Here is a 12,354-nt window from a genome sequence, read left to right on the forward strand (position 1 = left end):
TTGCGAAATTGAAATATTAAAACAAGCACTGACTAGTCAACTTTTGCCTGCTCCCCTCTGGAACAATGTGAATTGACGTTCCTCATTCTAAACCAATAATTATGGAGTTGATTAAAATAGTGATTTATAATTTGACTTTTAGGCTAAGCATTAAAATAAATTAGCAAGAATATATTTATTAATATCTGTTGAGCGTATGAGTCGAAGCGCTACAAAATATAGAATAACAAGAAATTGATCTCATAAATAATGTAAGAGTTCGTAGAACTAACTATGTATGTATTATATATCAATAGGAACATAATTCGCAGAAAATTATAATTTTGAATCTTATATTATATTTAGAAAATTACAAACGCCATTAGCTTGAACGAAAGCTGAAGAATAGTCTTTATACTACAAATAATTGTATCAAATATATACCAACTTCTTACAAACAAATTCTAATCAGTGCCCAAAGCTTTCACGTGATAATTGTGTATTTTTACTTTTTAACTCGTTATTCGTTGAACACAATAATTATATATTTAAATTTGATTACTTAGATTTACGAGCAAAAATAAAAAAAATAATCGGCATTGTACTTTTGTACCTAATAATTAACTGTAAAATATCAAAACCTTTTTTTCTGGTTAATTGACACCTTTCAATGGACCATAATGTCTAGAAAATCATTAGACACGTCCATAACAAGAATCGTATTGTACTACAGAACATTTGTCGAGTCGTGAGAGGGGTCAATGATTTTTTTTTCGTAAATTAAAAAAATCGGGCAAATCTCAACAATGGCTCGTTCGGTTCGGCGGGCAATAAACCGAATTTCACAAACCGCCGGTTAAAATTATAGCGGTTAACGGCCGGCGAAAGGGTTTAACTGCGAAACCTCACCGATACAAAAACGAATTCTTCGGACAGATTTCGCTGATCGTTTTCTCGTTGTGAATGGATAATCGCGCTACTTTATTGTCGTACCGAAAAGGAAATAAGACGCGAGCAATTGCTATCGACGGAAACGTCGCGCATAAGAATTATTCATGGATATATTGCAATGAACCTTGCAGTTCATTGAAGTGCGTCATTCTATTTATCCGTTATTGTGTGGTGTTTTCGAACGCGGAGAGATTGGACAAAGGTTTGCGATCAATGGCGTATTTGGTAGTCAATGGAACGGTTAACGACTTTCCAATGTAAAAATAGACAAAAAAATAGTTTCTGTTATGATATTAAATAAAATAAAGTAAACCTTAGATTAACCTAACATGAACAAGTATCTATGGATTTATTTTACCAAATAAACATACTACTAATACTTCTTTATGAAACAAAATATAATATATATATTTGTAACAGTGTGAAAAATCGCAGTGTTCTAGTATAATAAAAAAAGTATTTTGCTGAGATAAGAATCTTTAGAGTCACGTCAACATATATACCTGTGAGAGTAGATACTTCTTTAATTCGCTGCGCTGCGATGGTAGAATTAACACAACAACACAGATAGATCGATTGCAGAAAAAGTGTATTACCTGTAAAGAAAATAAAAATACAATGTTAAAATAAGTTAGGGTATAATTATGAAATATGTATATATAAAAAAATACAAATTTGCCATAAATAAATAAATAAATATAAAAACGATCTCTTTGTGTAGATATTTTGTTCAGCAGTACGAAAATTAATCAGTCTTTTGATACATATAGATAAGTCAAAACAGTGTTTAGAATCAAAAATTTGTTATATAATATCTACAGCTAGAGTTTCCAACTATACGGTATTTTTAATTATTTGAATATCGAATTAATCTTAATATAATCGTCAAGATATGGAAAATCGAAAAAAACAGTTCGAAAAATAAATATTGTTATATAATATCAATCAAGAGACACGTCACACGCGCGTCTAAAGCTCCGCGTACTATGCCCACGAACCTCGGTTAATCATTTTTTATTTGATGTACCGCTGCATTATCTATAGCAAATTTGTGCCCTTTTTGTGTACTGAAACTAATAATCAACAACCAAAATAATAATAAAAAAAAATTCATTAAAAAACAATTAAAAGTATTAATATACAATAGTCAAGAGATACGCCACACGCGCATCTGAAGCCCTTCTAACTGTGCCCGCGAACCTCGTAGTCATTTTTGCTATAGCAAATTTGTGCCTTTTTTGTTCCCTGCAACTAAGCAATAAATAAAATAATATTTTTAAAAAAAATACTTTTTCACTGCCAAAATTTCATAAATTACTCATATTTCTGAGGTAATATTGTGCTGCTGTGGACATTTTTGATGGCTGCTATTGATTTTTATTTATACGATCCATTATTGGCTGTAAATATAATTAAAATTAAATTACGTACTAGTGTACAATATAAAGAATGAAACACTTATGTTCTAGTATTCATAAAATTAAAATAAATCAATACATTCATTATTAAAATATTAATATGTATGTTTGTATGAATCTGTATTCATTATTCAAACCGTATTTTTCTGTTCTTTATAACCTTACTAATATATTTGAATATTTTATCGTTTATTATACGGTATTCGAATATTTGGGGGGGAAATTAAATTCGAATCATAAAAAATTAATTACGAAAATTATCTTGAAAACCTGAGATCGATTTATTTACTGAATAAAATTGCTAGGAAACCGTTTTAAATCTGTATATAAAATATAACGTTTATTTGTATATAATTTTATTATATATTACAAACAACATACACACATATTGGTGTCAATTAATGTTGTTGTGAAATGCGGAATTACGATAAATGCTCTCTTCTCTATTCACATATAAATAAAAACCATATATACATACATTAGGATTGTAAGCTGCATGTATCCACAAAAAAAATATGTAACTATTGTATATAACAACTGAGTGTAACTAAGTGATTTGGCTCTGTAAACAAACAAAATTGAATGGTTGCCATGAAACATTTTCACGCTACAATAATCTGATTTTCTATAACCGGTGACATTTAAAAAAAATAAAAATACATTTAAACCCAATTTGGATACTATTACAGCAATAGTATAGCAACGCAATTATCAAATCGTCCATTAACCGAGACCAGATAACCTCTGATGCAACTCGAACACAGATAAACCAAGCTGTTCTTGCCATTTTAAACGTACTTATACCGCTATCGCAAATCGATGCTAATTTCGCGGATAGGAGAGTGGATTTATGGCATATCATGAATCGGCATCCGATTCGATATTTCCATAGCATTTCCTTTGTAAGGCGACTCCTACTGGCTCTTTCGGCAACCTCCTATTGCATCTCTCCCTCCTAGAACACTTCTATTACTATGCTAATAAGGATATTTCCGAATTCTGGATACGTCTCCGGGAACACCGGGAACAATATGCGTGGGGTTCTTCTCTGTCCTGGCGCCGTCTTATCTCCGACGGCGTCTCTAAGCCGTTTACGTAATGAAGCTGTCAAAATGCGTTTTTGTGCGCTAGGCAGTTTTGATGAATAAATGCCTTCGCGTGCCGCCCATGTACATACACCTACGCAAAAAATGTAACATTGATTAGACACGATTGGTATCGATTTTTAATTTCAAGGCGCCTATGAAGTACAGCGTTTACATAAAGTCACTTTAATTTGTTAAACATTATCTATGCCGCCGTATGGAGTATGCCACTATACCAGTGTCGGCAAAGTTCAATTGTCCATTAATATTGAATGTTAAACAGTTTTCTATATTTTTATTGTATACGTATTTGTGTAAGTTTCACTAAAATAAAGGCGTCAACAACCTACTTACTTACCAAATAAAATATATAATTTATTATCAAAAAATATTTTATTTATTATACAACACTACTAATTTCTGTGTTTTCAGGATTCTAGCCCTGAGGGGTGTGACTTTGCAGCCAGTAAGACGCAGGTGGAAACTAGTGAGAATTTTATTAGATTATATTACATATTGCGATTATCATTATTCTCCAAGCGGTGGTGGAGAAGCTGGCGAAGGGATGATGTCAGTGGAAGATCCTTAGAGTTTTTAGAGTATAGCGGAGGTTGGTGCTCGTATGGTGGAGTCACTTTCAGGATGTAATCGTCCATGACCGTATGTTGTCCGCGAGCGGGCCGAATCTGCTAGTCTCTTCGGGTGTCTGCCGAAGTCAGCCTTGGATAAAGCTTGCTGATCAATCACAAACATGCAGCGGTCATCCAGCCAATCGTTGCACTCGCTTCTTAGAACAACGAAATACGTATACGCCTTTAGAAAGTGGCATTTGCTTGATGGACTTCTTCGAGGTCAAATTGTGTAACGGGAATGTTGTGGTCTTACGGTGCTATATTGTTTCTCGAGACCGTTTCGTAACAGAGAAACATTCATTCAATGCACCGGGGAATCCTTGCGTGTTTTTAACGGGTTTAGTTTTAGTTCATCGTAACGAAAGCCTTTGTGTCTATTGTCCCACTATTGTCTACTTTATCCTTATTGATGAATAATCAATTTTGGTCACAGATTTTAACGCAAGTCTCAAGAATATGATCACAAACAGTGTTAAATGTATTTATTTAATACTCTTTCTTAAAAAGATATGTGCATTTAAAAAGTATTAATATGCATTGTTTTATAAAACGTATTGTTTGTGCATTACAATAATAAGAAATAAGCATTAAATGAATGTATCTATGTTGAATATTTTTTTTAATAGTGAAGTGTAGAATTGATCATTTAAATTAGGCTAAAATAATGCATGTCATTTAATGAAATCGAAATAATAAAAAACGACCAACAACTGGGCAACTTCCCCCCCCCCTCGCTTCCTCGAAAAAGCTGAAATTTTTCAGGTTATCACTGAAAAAATATTCCAAAAATATGTAATTACATCGGTACATATATATTTTTACCAGTGAAAACATAATTTATCTGACATGTGCTAATAAAACTATATTATTGAACTTTTTCATACGTGTTACAGTGAGTGTGTATTTTTCAGTGAAGTTATATTTTCACTAGTGAAGTCAAAATACATTTTCATGAGTAGATATATATATATTTATATTAGCTAAAATATAATTTTACTGATAGGCGCTAGTGAAATTTAATGATGCTCTAAAATTATAATGAAACTCAATTTAACAGTTTCGAAATTAATATTTTCTGTTTAAACCCAAACCTATCCAACACGAATTAACCAAACTCAACTTGTTCTAAATTAAATATACTTTTATTTGGTCAACTCCAAAAAACAAATTAAAACAATTCATCTATCATGGAAAAATATTACACTATGTTTTAAAATGTGGTAGCTATCTTTATCAATATCATTACTGACTTCTAATAGTTGGCCAAAGTATATTCAAACCTAATGTAGGTCAAAAGGAGGGCGCAAAAACAATTATCACTTCTCAGAAGGCCAAAATTCACGTCAAAAGCAATAAAATTAATTCTGCATTGACCTAAATTTATATTTATATAGTGGTTGATTTTTATTATTTCGATTTTCGAAGCTTCGAAGCTTTCGAAGCTTCGTGGAATTTTATTAAATGACATGCTTTTTCCTGGCTAAATTCTCCTATTGCTCCCCCAACAAAAAAGTTATGAATTATTAATCATTATTAGCAATTAAAAAAATACTAAAAATCGAGACGTTTTTCAACTTTCAACAAAAATAGTTTTCACTATTTTAATATAAATCGTGAACAGTCCAATATAATATAAATATATCTCTGAAAATTTATTGTCAATAGCAAACTTTTAAAATGTTTCTCAGACCTCTTTAAAACATATATTCTTTAATTAATTGAACCATTCGATTATCAGTTTTCATTGCAGCCAGAATGATATGTGTAAATGTCACGTCACTACTGTTCACCTGTGATAGACAGGCAGATATGTTTTTTGTTTTTTTATAATATAGATATAAATTACATGGCTTGATTTAAATTAATCATCACGATATTAATGTGTGAGGTTATAAAAATCCAGGAAAATCTATTCTGTGATGATCGATCATAATTATATAATAATCACTAATTCCGATCTTCCAGATAAGATTAAAATTAAAATAAAACACAAAAATCATCATAAAACCTAAATTGGCAAAATATATTTTTAGAGTGTTAATCATAAATTTCTGTCCCTTTTTGTACTACCTGCTCTGAATGCAGCTGTGAAATTTGCAGAATAAAACTTGTATTTAAAATTGCAGCTGTTGCAAATATTTAAAATTAAAAAAAAATTTGAAATATAATGGTTTATAATATTTAACTCTAAAGAGTTTCTTAACTCCTACGCTATCCCAGCATAAAAATATCTCTACGTTAAACAACTTTAATGTAAATATGTACATAAAATTGCAAAGAAAGTGTAGCATATTTCATCATCTTCTGGTTATTTTCTCAAATATGTAAAAAAACATAGAAATTCGCTTTCAGCACAAACATTTTATCTACTAGCATTCATACAAATGCATTATTTGATATCGTTAAAACAGCATTCCATTAGATTGCTTTGACATTTGCAATCCCATTCAGCTTCCACATAATTTATGACGCAAAACCGCTCTATAATAAAAGCGCGAATAAAAAACACAAAAATTCCAAGGGTTTCTTTTTATATACAAATACTCGCAATATAATCACAGCGTCATTTGATTACGTACATTTCCTTCGGATGAATGGCTCAATCAAAAGTAGCAAACGCCTCTTCTTGTTACGAAACAAACGCGCTCAATTTCCATGTATACTTTTTTTTAAATCAAACTCAAGTACAAGAGAGTTCAAGTCAAAGCCGCCTACTTCCAATTACCGGGGCTTAATTAAGAATCAGCACAGAAGACTTGTTAAACTGGTAAATAAAAAATGTATACGAATACATATGCTTTTGAAAAAGACGAAATTCTAATGTAACTATAAATCAGTGATTGTCTTAAAGGACATCTGAACAGTAAGTAAAAATGGTAGAATATTAAACGGAGCATTCAATAAAATTAGATGATATTATTTTTATATACTACGCATATTCTTAAGTTATGATTGACCAATTCACAAATTTAATTTATACTGGTTTATCGGGACAGTCGGTTATATGGGCCAAATTCCAAGGAACAGAAACTTACCATTATTTATTTACAGTGAATGTGTATTTTTCAGTGAAATCCAAATACATTTTCACCGGTATGTTAATTATATTATAATTTAGAGGTCATTTTAACGACCATTTCGAACAAACAAAAAAGAGATCAACCAGTCTTTAAAGTGGGGTCATACACAGTATATTCACAAAAATGGAAAAAAACATTTAGTGATTACGTTAATGAGTATGTTAATACTTTAAAATACTATACGGACCACCTAATAGCAGATCCATCCTAAGACGTTAATCGCCCATTAGTACCATTTAAAAAACTACTCTTTGTTGCGAAAGGATGTTAGCTAAACAACACATTTTATTCTATTCATAATGCTATTGTTCTTTCACCATTCGATTACCGATTGTCGAAATGGGCATCTGGACTGTTTCTATTTTAAAGCGTGTGTCCAATAATGAGCTCGCAATCATCCTTATATGCAATTCGCCAGAGCTATTTCGAACCAGCATTAGGAAAGATGTGAAACTTAGTAACAAATGAGCCAAAAACCTTCATCAACACGAGAGACTTAAATAGATCATTCAGAGAACATCACGAGAACAGTTGCTCCACCAACAATAATACAACTCGACATTCCAGCATTTTTAGTATCCAGTCTGTTTCACAAATATATGTTGACACAAATGAAAATATCGCACATCTTAGGTCAAAATTATGTGATTGATTGCTCATTGATTGCGCATCTTTTACTCCATAATTATCTGTCAGTTCCATAAATTCGTCCTGACAATCATCAGGAACTTTTTCAACTGACTATTCAAATGGATTGCGTACTAAGTCTAATTCTGAGTTCAGGAAAATAGTAGCTGAATTCATTTTCCAATGCTTTCAAATGCTGCAAATTCTGAAAGATCCTGTTCTTTACCATCAGCAACAAGAATTGATGATAATGTTTGAAAATTGCAACATTTTTAATACTCACATTTCGCTTTCAATTTTAAATCTTGCTCATGAAAAATTTCAAGGCATCTGTGAATTTGATTATATTTTCTTAGACTCTAAGACAAAAAAAAGTTTTATTGTCAAGATGGAACACCACCGTGAGAAAACTTTAAGCAGATTAGTTCACAAAGTTCTTACCATTAATCAGAAAAGATTAAAGGTATCCGTAGCAAACGCAAACAAATTATAACAGTGACAATCAAATAAAAAACACTATCCGACGGTCACTCTTTTGTAATTGGTCGTTCCATTGAAAAATATTTTATATTATTTTAATAATAAATTTAAGGACAGAATAGCGTAGTCCGTAACGTCTCAGATTAGTGACTCAGAGGTTACGGGTTCGAGCCCCGGCAGCGGCACTTATAATTATATTTATAATAAATGCGCTATTAATAAAAAAAAACGGTCTTAGCTGCAGTGACATCCATTGATTATAAATTGTATTATATATAATAATTTATAATTAGTAATATAGATGTCACTGATTCTCAGACTGTCCGGTGGTTAATACTCACTTGTCACTGATTCTCAGACTGTCCGGTGGTTAATACTCACTTGTAAGTATTCATTATATCTGATTGACTTACTCAGTTGGTACAGATTTACTCCGTTGTAACGCATTGGCTTACGCCTGTCAGGTTACAACGGAAGATATAATAAATAATTAAATTAAATAAATATAACTCTAAAAGCTCTTCAACTTGGACCCACAAAGTTCGTACAAACTGTAATTAATAGATGGCCGCCCCAACTTTAGACCATCTAAGATCGCAGAAGCCGCCGCTTCTCTCTTCGCATCCCTCAGTCCAGCTCGAAATCTAGAGTTTAATCCGCTTCAGAAAAGCCTGTTGCGCAAAAAATAAATAACAACTAAAAAACAAAAATAAACACCACTGACATAAAGTCCAGTACAAATAACTATTAAAATAAAATTTATAAATCAATTATACTGATACATTTTTAGTGTAGTGTATTTATTATTATTTCCCCAACTCTGTAAGCGGTGTATTAATGAGTTGCACATAAATTAGTTTACCTTGTTCTTGTCAAGATTACTATCGTGCAACATCCGTTTATAATTTTCGATTCAATGCAAAAATTTAGTGAAACTTCGCTAAAAGCATTTACAACACACGCATGAGAAAAAAACAAGACGAGAGTAAAAGCGATTTAACCGAGCGGCGAAATCGCGGTTAAAAGTACAGTTTATCGCCACAGTAATCTCGGTAAGTAAAATTACACACAAAAACCGGAGGGTTCACAGTTTGATTGGATTTTTTTCGATTAACGTTTTTTTGAGTCTTTTCTGCAGGTCATTGCACATTTTCTTCAAAGGTTTTCCTTTTTTCAGCGACCCCATTAAGCACGACCGGTCGGATTTTGAGAATTATAAAATATATAAAATATATTAAACGTCTGAATTTTTTTCAAGATTATTAAGAAGCGATGTCAGCAATCTTTAAGATTATACTCATACTTTATTTAAAATTTGCACTAGACCTAATTATTAAAAAAAAAGTATACGTATCTCATGTTTCTTAATACATATTATATAAGTATACAACTATTTTATAGGTAGACAACGAAAAAAAATCGCGATACGATCCTTTGATACATTATAAAAGCGTATTTTTATTTAAAAGGGGACTATTTCAATACAAAACTGTGGATCAAAGCCATATACGTCGATTAAATATACATACACATAATAGATTTGATGCGTATACTTTATTTATGCATGTTAAAGTTACTGGACGGTTTATTATATTATTATACGCTAGCCGAGCGGTCAAAGTTTTGAAGCTCGGAAATAAATTCTTAGCTACAGTTATATGTTCGCATAATAAATGCGACATGTGAATTTTCACGGACGCTACTGGTGTTTTCTCCTTGGCTTCGTCTCAATATGTAAATTGTACACCCACGACCCGGTGGGAGGTCAACCTCAACCTAGGAAGCCTTTGAAACCAGCGAAACCCTTTGAATGGATTCAGCTTACGAATTGAATAAGATATGGATTATATATTTTCAGAAGAAGAAAGTACTAACATTTAATAAATACGGATAGATTTTTATTACAAAGATAATATAACTTAATATTATATATGTATACACCGTGACAGTCAAACGCACAGAACATTTTTGTTATGATAGACTTAAATCTCAACAAACATATTCAACTTTATCAAAAAACGCGAATTTTTAGATAGTTGTAGTAATTTAACAATTCGTTTGCCATATACCAATATACATCTATACAGCCTATATATTTTTAACAGCAATGCATAGAAACATCGGTCAACGCGTCTGCCCTGTGATTGGTCGGTCGCCTTGAGGGGCGGTACCAGTATGTGTAAGAACACAGGGTAGTATTAATGTTGTTTTGAGGTACAATTTTCGAAATTATTATGCAAAACTCTTTAGCTTTAAATTGATTCAAAATATACTATTTATTTTTTTTAGTTGTATGTTAAAAACACTAGCAATTTACGATGTGTCTACTTTTATACTCAGAGTTTGGTCGATAGTGTGTTTTTTGTGGTATAAAATCTTTATTATGTTGTCCCATAGTTAAATACAATTTTACTGCTCTCCGCCGACAGTAGTTTCGCTTTCGTCCAATAAATCATGTCGTTCTCCGTTCGGAGCCCCCCGACAGCCAATTTCGCCTGTGTGCACCAGCGCAGCTCTACCAGTGGCTCCCAAACGTTCGGCCGTCAATGACCGAACGATAAATGGACAAGAAACTGGCAATAAAGCGGCGGCTCGTTTAATTGGCGCGCCCCCGGAACGAAACTTCGCCAGATGAGGCGATCGTCAATCACCAGCCGTAATGGCTGGGATTCGACGACGATTTATCAATTCGTCTCATTTTGCAGTGTCAATTATATGCGGTGATAAGCGCGAAAATGACGTGAACCAGACATGTCGAAGCGTCAAATGTACTGAGCTAAACTCCGCATCACTGAACGTTGGCAAAGTCTAAACAATTTCGTTAATGCGAAAAGAACTCGAGTCTAACAGGCTGACCGTCATTGCGGCATAAAGACAAAAGAAGAGAATCAATAAAAAATATAACACGATTGACTAATACCTAATACCTGAAACACGCGGGTGCGAAACCCATGTGAACCTCAATGTTTTTCAATTTCTATCGCGTCTGGGAGATTGTAATTAGTTATTATTATTTAAATATAATTCTGATCACTCATCACAGATAAGGTTTTCCTATATTTTCCTAATCTCACGATTGAGTAATTAAAATAAAATAGAGCTAGATAGTACCACAGTGACAAGTAGGGATTCCAATCCCGGGCCAAAATTTTAATCCCGGGATTTCGGTATTGCAATTAGTTGATCCCGGGATCCCGGGACCAGTCCCGGGATAATTTTCATGTTATTTTATCGATAAAAATAATTTAAAATGAATAATACAATATTTTCTTACATCCGTTTTTTATAACGTACAATGTATAAAGTACGTATAATTTTAGTCTTGGACTTAAAATAGAAAATAATATAATAAAAATAAAAAAGGGAAGGTCTTATTTATTTATTTGAGAAGATAAAAAATGAACTTTTGACAATGTATGTACATATGTACATTCATAGACACAATTAATGGAAAACATTATTTTGGAAAAAACTCACGAAGTAACATCAAAGTATCAAGCGTTTCATCATTTAGCCTTGATCTGATTTTGGTTCCTAAGCAGCCTGCAGCTGAAAAAGCACGTTCAGACTCACAGCCTCAAAGATTCACAGATGACACGTGCAACTCGCGCAAGTTTGTATACGAAATATAACGATTTTGTCAATAATAATTCGATTGTGCTTGATAAATCAATCAATCCAAAAAATTCGGGATTATGTTTTATAATCCCGGGACTCATCGGGTATTGAAAATCGTTCGGGATCCCGGGATCCCGGGATTGGAATCCCTAGTGACAAGTATTGATATGTTATAATGAAAAAATATATGTCACTGATATACAGATTTGATTTCAGTCTGATGTGTCATTACCTAATTAGTAGTTTAGTTGTTAATGAAGACAATTTAAATGAGTAATAAATAAAATATTTTTTTCATAAAATAAATTGTTTGTGCATTACAATAATAAAAAATAAGCATCAAATAAATACATCTATGTTCAATAAAAAATAGTACAATATATAAAATAAAATGCGCATTTTTTATAACCATTTTATAAAATACATGTTAAATAAAAAAATACATAGATATTGTATTATTTCAGCGACACGCTTGCACACCAAA

The 12,354-nt window shown here is 32.1% G+C and overlaps 1 protein-coding gene across 18 annotated transcripts in view; it reads right to left on the bottom strand.

Moving 5' to 3' along the window:
- LOC148227917 (uncharacterized) overlaps positions 1–12,354 on the bottom strand; it is a 463,346-nt gene that overhangs the window by 444,206 nt on the left and 6,786 nt on the right. Inside the window, exon 2 of one of the 18 annotated variants that reach the window (XM_088200598.1) lies at positions 1,434–1,526. The exons of the other annotated variants lie outside the window; for them this stretch is intronic. The gene's annotated coding sequence lies outside the window, so the exon portion shown is untranslated. The remainder of the gene's footprint in view (positions 1–1,433; positions 1,527–12,354) is intronic. 18 annotated transcript variants of the gene reach the window in all.

The sequence above is a fragment of the Plectrocnemia conspersa genome, unplaced genomic scaffold (assembly GCF_051122295.1).
Source record: "Plectrocnemia conspersa isolate PC_06_02 unplaced genomic scaffold, ASM5112229v1 ptg000012l, whole genome shotgun sequence".
NCBI classification, from domain to species: domain Eukaryota; kingdom Metazoa; phylum Arthropoda; class Insecta; order Trichoptera; family Polycentropodidae; genus Plectrocnemia; species Plectrocnemia conspersa.